The 13054-nt window shown below is 41.4% G+C and overlaps 1 protein-coding gene across 5 annotated transcripts in view; it reads right to left on the bottom strand.

Moving 5' to 3' along the window:
- NFYC (nuclear transcription factor Y subunit gamma) overlaps positions 1-6673 on the bottom strand; it is a 65809-nt gene extending 59136 nt beyond the window's left edge. Inside the window, exon 1 of one of the 5 annotated variants that reach the window (XM_036446071.2) lies at positions 6440-6673. The gene's annotated coding sequence lies outside the window, so the exon portion shown is untranslated. The remainder of the gene's footprint in view (positions 1-6439) is intronic. The other 4 variants (XM_036446072.2, XM_036446070.2, XM_036446077.2 and 1 more) reach the window with 4 other exon arrangements.
- Between the last annotated feature and the right edge of the window lie 6381 nt (positions 6674-13054).

Raw genomic sequence — 13054 nt, 5'->3', positions numbered from 1 at the left:
GAAACAGAATTCTTTCCCAGGTCTGACTCTAACACCAGCAACTACACTGCCCCCTTCAAAAGGCACTTTCTGGCCAAAAATATTTTAATTAATTATAATTAATCTATTTGCATTATTATGTTAGTTACTTACTTTGAGCCTCTGTGGGAAAACACTAAAATGACCTTGTAGCCTTTCTAACTAGTCACAGTGCATGCATGAAAAACTGAATAAACAAAATGAAAAGAGAGACTGTAAGGCATCAGATAACTCAGTTTGCTTTGAGCACAAGAAATAGAATGGAAAAGAACAACTTGCTAGCTAAGGAATGTTCTTCCTAGGTTGTATGCCTGAGGCTGGAATGAACTCAAGAAGGTCACTTGTTAACCTAATACTGTCTTCTGCCATTCTTCCTTTAAATGAGGCAAACTTGTCAAAACACAAAAGGTGCCTTAGAGTTATCTCTGCCATCAAGTCAATGTTTCCACAGGAAAAGTGATGCTCTCCAGCAGAATGAGCACTGGTTTGGGAATCGTGTACTAACCTAGTATTTAGGAACTCACTACAAAGGTCAATCCTGAAAGAATGAAAGGTCACTTCCTGACGTAAGATGCAAGGATTTTTCTTTTCTCACAATATCCTATAGAACATAGAACACAGTGTTTTAAGAGTAAGGGTTCTACAATTTTATAAGAATTAGGAGTACAGATCTATGTTTGAATCTGGGCTCTGCCACTTAAAGGCTATGTGACCTTGAGCAAATTACTTAACTCCTCAGTTTCCGCACATGTAAAAATGAAGGTGGTAATTGTGTCTACTTCATACTGTGTTAGGATGATATATATGTTTCTATTCCTGTAAGCACTCAATAAAAGGTAGTAACTATATTATTCCTGAATATCTTTAGTGATTCAGTACTTCTGAACTAAAAGATAAAAGAGATTGAATTTCAAAATTGTCTCAAAACAAAACACTAGAATGTCCCTAATGCTTCCATTTCTCTGTAAGGGGGATTAAAAAAACCCTCGTATCTTTTCTAGTACAGTGATTCTGTTTTGACCAAATGGAAAATGTCTAAGTCTACTTGAGAATGTTCCTGCCTCTGCATTTCTCCACTCATGGTTACTACGATTTACCTAAGTCTCAGAACTCACCCAGGAAGCCAAGTTTATAGGCTATCAAGTTAGAATAGGGCTTCTAAAGCAGAATGTTGGAGGCAGTTAAAATTGCTTAGAAAATGGAGATAAACCTAAAGGATGGGTGGGACTTAATTGGTAAAAAGGGATAGCGAGGCCGAAACCAGTTTGGCTCAGTGGTAGAGCGTCGGTCTGCGGACTAAAAGGTCCCAGGTTCGATTCCGGTCAAGGGCATATACATTGGTTGCAGGCACATCCCTGGTAGGGGGTGTGCAGGAGGCGGCTGGTCAATGTTTCTCTCTCATCGACATTTCTGGCTCTCTATCTTTCTCCCTTCCTCTCTGTAAAAAATCAATAAAATATATTTTTTAAAAAAAAAAGGGGGGGATAGAGAGAATGTAAATGTTATGGCATAGATGTGGAACCAAGACAGATGATCTCTGATGAGAAGAAGAGTGACTTCTGTTTGGCTGACAGAGTTCATTTATAAAAGACCAGAGGCCCGGTGCACTAATTCGTGCATGGGTGGGATCCAGCCAGCTGAGGGGAGGGGACATGACCCCTGGTTGGACTCAAGGGGACAATTTGCATATTAGCCTTTTATTATATAGGATAATGGGGAACACTTCTGGGAAATGGGTTGTCTTCTGGCCTCAGAGTATTCCTTATCAGAGCCTAGGGCTCCTAGGCCCCTTCACTCTGTACTTGGTGAACTATCATCACACCCTTCTATACAATGGGTATGGCATGCCTGGCTGATTCACATGGGAGAGTCCTCATACTCTCTGGGATAGCCTTCCTTTCCATATTGATTGCTTACAGACCAAAATGCCAAAACAAACTTCAAGATATCCCAACTTTTCTTTTTTTTAATATATTTTATTGATTTTTTTACAGAGAGGAATAGAGAGTTAGAAACATCGATGAGAGAGAATCATCGATCAGCTGCCTCTTGCACACTCCCTACTGAAGGTGTACCCACAACCAAAGTACATGCCCTTGACTGGAATCGAACCTGGGACCCGTCAGTCCGCAGGCCGATGCTCTACCCACTGAGCCAAACCCGTTTAGGCAAGATATCCCAACTTTCTCTACACGTTGACATCCAACTTCATTTTATCGGGGGATGGTGTGCTTACTCCACCTTTCTGTTTTCTGGAAAGTTATGGCCCTCTAGTTATTCATTATTTCATATTCTCTGCTTGGGCTTGAGTAGATAATAGGAAAAGGTTTTAGCTTTCCAATTCTGCAGACTAACCTACTTGATAGAGTTCTCCCAGCTACCTTCTCGAAGGCCTTGGCTGTGTTGGTGTTCTCTCCCTATCATCTAGGTTAAGCCATGTATTAAATTTGCTTGTTGGTATACTTGTACTCCCACCTTCTGTCTAAAACACCTATCCATACCACCTCCATCTTAGCTGATTAGGGGTTGCTCTTTTGGTAAGGTAAAATATAATATTTTAGAGTTAATAAATGGAAATCCAACTCAGGTTTTTTAAAAGCATGGCCCTCTCCAAGGGAAATTACAATAGTATTAATGGTGCCAGGAACAATACAGTGCATTATGGCATAAAATGGTGTAAATTGTCTCTCAAAAAAAAAAAAAAAAAAAAAAAGAGAGAGAGAAAGAAAATGTTTAAGTATAAATGAGATTAGAATTATTTGTGATAAGAATTAAATAACATGAACAGGCTGTAAAGTATAAAGCATTAATATAGATTTTTCTTCGAAGACAAAGCTGATGTTCCCAAGTTTTTAATATAAACTCTGACCTCAGATTTCCTGGGAGTTGAAGATTTCTAGGGTGGTCAATTCGAAATCATAAAAAGGGCCAGCAAGTGGCTATGTGTGTAAGGAACTAATGTGGGATGCAAGTGGTCACTAGTGTTAAAGAACAGGTAGTTAAATATTTTCTAAATAAAATATGTATGTGCATATGCATGTTATTATAGCCTGTCCAGACTTACTAAAAAGAAACTATAGTTATAGATGTCATAACATTCTTATTTGGTTAACTTAATGACTGAGCCAAATGAAGCTAAGATGAGCAATGGACAAAATGCTTGGCAAGCCCTAATGCCCCTCTTACTTTGACTCTTATCTTTTTTTTAAATATATTTGATTGATTTTTTACAGAGAGGGAGAGAAAGGGATAGAGAGCTAAAAACATCAATGAGAGAGAAACATCGATCAGCTGTTTCTTGCACACACCCCCCCCCCCCACTGGGGATATGCCCACAATCAAGGTACATGCCCTTGAACGGAATCGAACCCAGGACCTTTCAGTCCGTAGGCCAACGCTCTATCCACTGAGCCAAACAGGTTTCGACTTGACTCTTATCTTCTACATTGCAGTGTAACTGCAAATAAAAGGGAGGAGACTCACCTAATCACATCAAGAAACAAAGCAATTAAATCCTCCCCCTGGAAACCTGAATTATTTAAAGAATTTCATGCAATATTGGAATTGCAAATATTGTATCAGTTTTAATTTTACACATCATTCAGGATAAGTATACACCAGAATCAGTTTGGAAAAGGCAATAGGCTTTTGGATAGATCCCAAGTGTTTGGAGACAAACTTCCTAAAGAACTGGTGATGTTTGAAAAAGCTCCCTACTGAGCTTTTTACACTAAACACTTCCTAGTTTCTCACTGCTTGGCATTAATCACTTCCATAAATAGACTATGTCAGCAATATCTGAAGCCTGGTTCCAAAGTATGCAGATTCTTAAACTTTCTGTACATGTTTTAACCATGATCTCCCTGGGTTCAGGAAAATTTCAGCAATTTACTTTGTAAATCTTTCCCTTTACATTAGAAACCAAGGGGTAAGAAGACTGAAATGCCTAGTTGAAGAACCTATATTCCAATGGTTACGATTCTGTGGTCTGAATCTTTGAAATAGTACTACAAATACTTATTAAATTCTCTCATTCAGCTGAAACCCGTTTGATTCAGTGGTAGAGCATCGGTCTGTGCACTGAGAGGTCTCAGGTTCGATTCCGGTCAAGGGCATGTACATTGGTTGTGGGCACATCCCCGGTAGGGGGGTGTGCAAGAGGCAGCTGGTCAATGTTTCTCTCTCATTGATGTTTCTGGCTCTCTATACCTCTCTCCTCCTTTCTGTAAAAATTCAATAAAATATATTTTTAAAAAAATTTCTCCCATTAAATACACTTCTAACAACCAGAAATCAAAAAAAAATAATAAAACTATCTGGGAGTTGGACCAGTCAGATTTATGGTGACAGCATGATATAGCAGATAAAACTATAGGCTTTGGCATCCGGCAACTTGGATTTGAATCCCAATCACTAAGTAACACTGGACAAGCTACTTACCCTCTCTCTGATCCTTAACTTTTTCATCTGCGTTATAGAAATGATAATGCCCTAACAGGAATGTTGTATTAAATATGCCCCAAAATGTCAATTCCCTCCTTTACCACTGGAAAATACTATTTAACTCAAAAACTTAGTTGCGTTCACATTAAACTGACCAAAGCTAAAAACTCCAAAAATTTCTTGAAATTGAGATGAAAACAGATGTGTCACACTTATCTAAGGCTAGAAAGAACCACCTAACACAGCGAAGGAAAACACAGAGGTTTAAATAAATGTGTTTCCATGACCCCCCAACCTTGGAAGACACAAATGTAAAACAAGCCAAGTCATTACCACTTGATGGAAAAGGAATGTACCCCCAACAAGATGACTCTTTACTCTTGATTACAACAAAAGCTTTTTGAAACATAAACCAGAAAATGCTGACAAGTCCTGTTACTTAAACAAAATGCCCAGGCAACGCAGCTCAGTAGTTGAACAGGAGGTCACAGGTTCGATTCCCAGCCAGGACACATATCTAGGTTTCGGCTCAATCCCCGGTAGGGGGCTCAATCCCCAGTAGAGGGCGTGCAGGAAGCAACAGATCAACAATTCTCATCATTATGTTTCTCTCTCTCCCTCTTCCTTCCTCTCTGAAATCATAAAAATATATTTTTTTAAAATGGACATGAGGATGAGTGTATTTTAGGCACGTATAAAAGGAAATTAATGAGCCAACGTCCAGAATCTCTGTGAAGAGAATCTCTGTCAAGCTCTCTTCCACTAAAGAGGAACCTAACACTATCCATTCAACAAATTGCCAAGTATCTCATATTTATTATAAAGTGTAGCTTTGGAAACTCAGCCCTGACCTGTATCTTTCCTAGAACAGGAAAACTTCACAGAGAAAAATCTCAAAATTAGCTGCACAGTCATGAGCCCCAATAACCATTCATTGCTCTTTTACTAATCCCAAGTGTGAAAACGTTCCCAAAATGCTTCATTCGGGATAACTATATCCTAAATGAGTTTCAAGAAGGCACTAGGCTTCTCCCTCCTATACATCTATCACTACTTAATGCCTTCCCTTGTAGGCTTGCCATTCTGTTATTAAGACTAGCAAACCTATTCGTTAGGATCTCTCCCTTGGCCTGAGGCTCTTTACTCACATCACATCCCAGGTCTGGTAACTTTGGACTCCAAGGCTCCATCTACACCTCAGTGTTTCAAAGCTGGCACGGTCTAGCGAAATCCCTGATCTGCTCCTATCTTCCTGCCAGATCCCTAGGGCCCTGGTGCCTTTTCCTCCTATATACCATGCTCTTAGAACTGGCATCCATGTGCATTAAGATCACTTCCAAACTGTGTTAAACTGTAAGTTTGGCACTCCTGGATTTCGAAATCCTCTTAGCCTGTAACTTGGGTCTCGGTGTTTCCAAGCCCGGCACCCTTAGGCCTAGAGGCCTCCCACTCCCGGCCACGCACAGGCTGCTCCCAAATACCTGCCAGACCACCATCCTCTTTCCCCCGCTTTAAGGCCTTTAGGCTCGCCCCAACCTCCACCCCACACCCGCGCCGTAGGGGACCATCACCCTGCGGCCGGAGCGCGGGACGCGAGCATCCCCGCAGCCTCCGATTCCTTCATCACCCCCGGGCCGGAGCCAGCACGACCAATAAGGTGCCAGGTCCGCGGCCTCCCCGCCACCAACCAATCACGAGCGAGCCCCCCCGCCGTCGCCTTCCGCCAATGGGAGAAAGCCCGCGGGCCGGACCGACGAGGCACACGGACCTCACGAGCGCGGCGGCGGCGATAGCAGCGAGCCCGGAAAAAAAACACAACATGGCGGCGGCAGGCCGGACCGAACTACAGCAGCGGCCGCGCGAGGGAAGTGAGGTCTCCGCCTGAGGCGGGAAGCGCTGCCCCTCCCCCCGCCCCGGCCGTCGCCGTCTCCGCTCACCCCCGCACTCTCCCTCCCACACCGCTCCCGCACACTTACACACACCTCTGCTCAAGAGAGCAGGGAAGAGCCGGAGCCGCCCCCGCGCTCCAGCGGAATAGGGCAATTCAGAGGCCTGGGCACCGCGGAGGGGAGGGGAAGCGTGCGTCACGGAGAGCAGAGCGCGCGCGAAACGGGGGTACAAACAAGATGGCGGCCACGCCGTCCGCACCGTCCCCCGGCCTTCCCCTCCCTCTTCCTTGGCGCCTTGACTCTCAGGAACTTCGAGTGCGCAGAAGCCGAGGTGCTCGAAGTCTCGCGAGAATTGGGAAGGGGCGACGACTACAAGCGGAAAGAGATCTGAGAGGAGCCTTCTGACTCCGCCCTTTTCTGTGGATGGGGGCGTTGCCTGGTGACCTCTGTAGGGCGTTTTAAGCTTGTGGCTCTTCGCGGTGATACACGCACACTTGAGTTTTAAGGACTAAATTGTGTGTGCATGATTTTGGCGGGGAGGGAAGAGTTGGGGGACGAAGGACGATTTAGGGATGCCAGATTAAGCGCGCCGTTGAAGAAGACAGGTACCAGTCCCGCGAAAGGGAATTTAACACCAAAGCTGTAAAACGATATAACCTACAATAAAGGACAGCATTTCCCATGAATCAGCTTGTAGCCTTACAAACGATACATTGTTTTTTTTAGCTTCTCCCAAGGAGTGAAGATATTCTTCCATTGATTTTTTTAGAGTGGAAGGAAGTGGGGAGAACATCTATATGAGCGACGAGAGTCCTGCGGGCGCTCCTGACCTGGGTGGGGATGGAACCTGCAACCCAGCTCTGTGCCCTTGACAGCGAATGGAACCATGGAACCCGTGCACTGGCTGAGGCTCTAACCACTGAACCACTTGGCCAGGTCCATACTTTATCTCAAATTTCCACAACTACTTAGTCCTAGGACATTAGTATTATTTTTACTTTACAAATGATAAGCTCAAAGGGCTAAGTAACTTGATCAGGTAACACAGCCAATAGGGGTCAACACTCAATTTTAAGAGCTTCAAAACCTGTAGTTAAATTCATCAAATAGGTATTGAATGGAATTATCTATAGTGAGATTATTAGAACATTAGGTAGCAAGCCCAGCAAGAAATGAGATTGCTTCTGCTAGTGGTTACTTTGAATTTTACAAATGACCTTAGAAATTTTCTGAGACTTGTGTTGTAGCGGTCCTCAACAGTAACATCAGCAGACTGTCATTTTTTTCTCCCTTTGAATTCATGACCCTGATGATAATATATTTGTGATTGTGGAATAAACCCTTGACTTGAATTCAGGAAAATTGTTTTCAAAATCCAATCTTAATGAATCTAACTTTAGGCCCTCAAATATTTGATGAATGAATGAATGAAACCCAACTAGCTGTAAAGATCTGACTTCATTGAGTCTCAATTTCATCACCTGTAAAACTGTAGAATTCTGCCTAGCCAGTGTGGCTCAGAGGTTGATCATTGACCTATAAACCTTGATGTCAGAGGCAGAGCACTGGTCCAGGTTTCAGGCTTCATTTCCAGTGGGAGTTGTGCAGAAGGCAGCCATTCAAAGATTCTTTCTCATCATTGATGTTTCCATCTCTCACTTGCTCTCTGAAATAAGTTAAAAAAAAAAAAGATTTTTTTTTAAATGATCTAATTCATACCTCCTGGGAGTGTTGAGGAGATTGAATGAAATAGTAAAGGAGAGTGCTTTGTAAATTCAAATGTGTTATAAAGAAGTTAATAGTAAAAAAAATAAATAAAAGGAATGATGATACTTTCAGACATGAGAAATGGCATAAAAAATTAAAATGGATATTCAAAGTAAGTAGTATATTTAGATAGTAAAGAGTTAAACTTAACTAATGGGGAAAAGTTACATAAGTCCACAAATATTTTCTGAGCATTTATTGCATATTCTATGTTTGCAAAAGATGTCAAAATGTGTAGAAAGCAACACAAATTAGTATTATTATTGCTATAATTAAATATCAACAGTACATAGAGGCCACGGTCAATTTCCCTCCAAGAGCCTAGAAATCAGGCTGCACTCAGAATTAAACTAATAAAAATTTACATAATAGAGGAAAGTGCCTAAGGGTGGTTCTAAACATTTAACAACAGGTAGTGCTCCAGCATGATATAGCACATTTGAAGTCCTGGAACTACTGTGTTAGGTGTAAACCCCTCAGTTGCTGGTGTGTGAATAGCAGGTCCCAAGGGATCCCAGGTGACAGGAGTTGTCAGGAGGCTTGGGACAGCAGCTATTTACCAGCTAGTGTGAAGTTATTTCAATATTTTAATATTTTGTTATAATATTGACTGGTATACACAGGGAATATTAGTCCTTGCTGTACCTTATTATCAATATTCTTTGCCCCTTTCTGAAACCCTCCTCATCAGGGCTGTGCCTAGGAGATTAGACTTCTCGCCCTAAAGTCATCACGCTTAGCCTTGTTTTAATCAATGAACTGAGTATAAATGACAAGAGCCACCTCTGAGTAGAAATGATTGGGCCATCTCATGATTCTGTCTGTTTTTCCCCTTTTCTTTTCTGTCATGAGAGCAACATGTCCCCAATAAAGGTACTTCAGCTTTGGTCCCAGAATGATGTGCATAGTCACAGCTGACACACATGACATGTAATGTACTGGTAAGAAATAAACATTTGTTGTAAGCCATTGAGATTGTTTTAGTTGTTTGTTACTGCAGCATAACTTAGCTAACCTAAACTGACTAATACAGCCCTAAATTAGCTATCAATGGGGGTAAGCCAACAGCATATCTATTATACAAACGTGATAAAAAAAAAAAAAAAATCACCAGCCCAGCTGGTGTGGCTTAGTGATTGAGTGTTGACACATGCACCAAGAAGTTACTTGTTCTATTGCCAGTCAGGGCACATGCCCTGGTTTCAGGCTTAATTCCCTATAGAGCTATACAGGAGGCAGCCAATCAATATTTCTATCTCTTCTCCTTTCCTCTCTCTATTAAAGTCAATAAAAAACATAATTAATAAGAAAAATCTCTACCTGAACTGATTTGGCTCAGTGGATAGAGCGTCGGCCTGCAGACTGAAGGGTCCAGGTTCAGTTCTCGTCAAGGACAAGGGATGTGGGTACATCCCCAGTGGGGAGTGTGCAGAGGGCAGCTGATTGATGTTTCTGTCTCATCAATGTTTTTGACTCTGTCCCTCTCCCCTCCTCTCTGTAAAAAAATCAATTAAAAATATATATAAAGAAAAACCTCTGACACAGGTTATATAGGAGGAATCAAGAAGGCACATGTGATTGTAATTTAATAAAAGAAATTGTAATCAATCTTGTCAACCACTTGTTCTGTATCCTATTCTGGGAATCTGTGAACCAAAGGGCTTAATTAGCCATGACAGCCCAAAACAAGACAATCACAGAGGCAAGCACTAGCATTTCTCCTCTAAGCCCTGTCTCCAGCAAGCAAACCTGAGCATTCAGATCTCTTTGTCTATGTCATCCCTGTAGTACAGCAGCCACCAATCAGTGGTCCACAGACCACCAGTGGTCCATGAAGCCCAAAAGGTTGGCAACCGCTGCAGTGGGTGAAAGTATTTTAGACCGCCTCAGCTAAGATATGCTTCAATATGCTTTCCTAGTGTGATTCTAAGCTCATGTAGCAAATGTCTTGCCTTTAGGGACAGAATTTAGTGATCTGCCACATAGATGATTCCAGTTCTTTTGATAACTGCATTCTTTTCATATAAATTAGCCTATTGGATTCTGTGTTAATTTTTTAAAATATATTTTATTGATTTTTTTACAGAGAGGAAGGGAGAAGGATAGAGAGAAACATCGATTGAGAGAGAAACATCGATCAGCTGCCTCCTGTACACCCTCTATTGGGGATGTGCCTGCAACCAAGATACATGCCTTTGATGAGAATTAAACCTGGTACCCTTCAGTCCACAGGCCAACGCTCTATCCACTGAGCCAAACCGGTCAGGGCTGGATGCTGTTTTATATAACTATCAGAGTAGCCAAAAGATGAAAACTGTGAATTTAGTGAACTGAGAGATGGTTCCACTCTGAGTCACCACTTCTGAGTTTGCAAGGCTGAAGATCAGTTCTGGGATGAGGTAAATTCCTTAAGGTTATAGTACTATAGAGGGACCTATCAAGAGGATCAGCTGAGTAACCTTAAGCTGTACCCCTCTTTCTCATGTGTTTTCTTGGATCTAAAATAAGAGCAGTAAGTGATGAAGAGACATGATTCACATGTTATAGGACTTCAAAAAGGGGAAGAGATTACTTCCACTTAGTATGACATAGGGGAGGAGTTCAGGAAAGATTTGCAAGGATGACACTTGAACTGGTTCTTGAAACATGAGTAGAATTAGGGGAAGAGCATGCCATGTGTAGAGCAAATATGGAAGTCAGAGATCAACTGAGGAAAGAGAGTAAGAGGAAAAGAAGAATCATCTGGAAAGATACATTAAAGTCAGGTTAAGGCTCTTGGATTTTATTTTTCCGCTACAGAGGTAATGGTGGAACTTTTTTGGTTTGGTTTTGTTTTTGTTTAAATTTCTTAATTGATTACGGTATCATATATTTGTCCTCATCCCCCTATTCCCATCCCAAACTTTTCCCCATGCATGCTCCCACTCCCCTCTTGTCTTTGACCACTGGTTAGGCTCATATGGATGTACACAAGTCCTTTGGTTGATCTCTCCCCTTTATCCCCACTCTCCCCTACCCTCCCTCAGAGTTCCGACAGTCTTATCCATGCCTTCTTATCTCTGGGTCTGTTCTTGTTCATCAGTCTATATTGTTCATCATTTCCCCTAGATGAGTGAGATCATGTGCTACTAGAAATACACTTATCGATATAATAACCGAAAATGAGACAAGCAATAATGGTTATGCTGAAAGGCAAATGAATCAGTCTGTAGTGAGTTTCTTTCTGGGCCAATAGTTCTTTTGAGACCCAATTTCAATGTCAAACAGTTCCTTATGTGTCCAAGACAGCAATGATATTCCAGTTCTAGATGGTGGACAAATGGTGATAATGCAGGTCTGATCCTCTCTAATTTGGTCCTGGGCAACCTGCAGTGACGAACAGCTGCTGACTGCTAGTATGGCAAGGCGACATCAGGGTCTTCCATCTCTGGACTGCTTCTCTTCTGTCTTCATGGCTGGAGTAGTCCTGTCAATTCCTCTCTGTTGCCGGAATCCACATGGTCTCAGAGTTGTTTTCTGAAAATATACAAACATATTCTCAACCAAAAGTTAATAAAGGAACATTTCTATAAATTTGACTTGGGGTCCTTTTTCATTTATTGCCCAAATGATTTTTCTCTGGCTTGCTTTCATTCCATCTGTGTTTTTCATGGGTGTCTTGCTGTTTGTTTTATTGTTTTAACATTTTAAGTGTACGATTCAGTGGCATTAAGTACACTCACATTGTTGTGCAACCATCTCCACCATCCATTTCCAGAATTTGTTATTGTCTCTAACTGAAACTCTGTACCATAAAACAATAACTCTCTGTCCTCCCTCCCTCAGTTCTTGATAACCACTGTTCTTATTTTCTGTCTCTATGAATTTGATTCTAGGTATCTCACAGAATCATGCAATATTTGTCTTTTTGTGTCTGGCTTATTTCACTTAGCATAATGTGTTCAAGATTCATCCATGTCACAGCATACCAAAATTTCATTTCTTTTTATGGCTGAATATAAAATATTCTATTGTATCTATAGCATATTTGGTTTATCTATTCATCTATGCATGGACATGGATGTTTTCATCTTTTAGCTAATCTGAATAATACTGCTCTGAATATTGGTGTGCAAATACCTGTTTGAGAACCTGCTCTCAATTCTTTTGTATGGTGAAATTGTGCCCAGAAGTGAAATTACTGGATCATATGGTAATTCTATATTGAATTTTTCTATGATTTTATACAACAGTATAGTAAGAAATCACTATACTATTTCCACAGCAGCTACATCATTTTACATTCCCAATGATAGTTTTTACAAAGGGGGTGACATGGTCAAAACTGTTTAAAGAGAGTCTTGCAGAGATAGTAGGATGGAATAGGATTGCAGAATAAGCAATTGGAGACTTCCACAGTAGTTCAGGCAAATTGATATGAAGGCCTGAACACATCAATAGCAATGAGAATGGAAGGAAGAGGATACAAATGCAGAAGTGGTGACTATTGATTGGCTATTGTGAGGATGGGATCAAGAGGTGTTTAAAATGACTGGCAGGTATCACACCTGTGAGGATGGTAGTTCCAGCTGAATACTTCTGGGCTTCTCCAGATCATAGAGAAGACATGAGTTCAGATTTGGACAATGTAGAGTTTGAATTTTAAGAGGGACATTGTAAGCTATGGGATGAACATTTGTTGTCTTGCCTGCTCAACACCCTTACTCTTTCAACTGATAATGGCATTGTATTTTTCTTTTTTTATATTGTAGAATCATCCTTCTATGTAGTACTAGTCCACAAGGGCATGCAGCCGTGAATGTACTTTCCATGTCTCTAACTGGGGGAAGTGTAATCTACCAACGGCCCAGCTGCTGAGTTCTGAAATCCATGCTAAGCTTTGAAATCCATCACCCTTCACTCCTAAGCCTCACTTCCCACGAGCTGCTCCTGGCCTG

This window comes from Pipistrellus kuhlii, unplaced genomic scaffold (assembly GCF_014108245.1).
Source record: "Pipistrellus kuhlii isolate mPipKuh1 unplaced genomic scaffold, mPipKuh1.p scaffold_m20_p_2, whole genome shotgun sequence".
NCBI lineage: Eukaryota > Metazoa > Chordata > Mammalia > Chiroptera > Vespertilionidae > Pipistrellus > Pipistrellus kuhlii.
The sequence above is the reverse complement of the archived record's forward strand: the minus strand, read 5'-3'. Positions and strand labels throughout refer to the sequence as shown.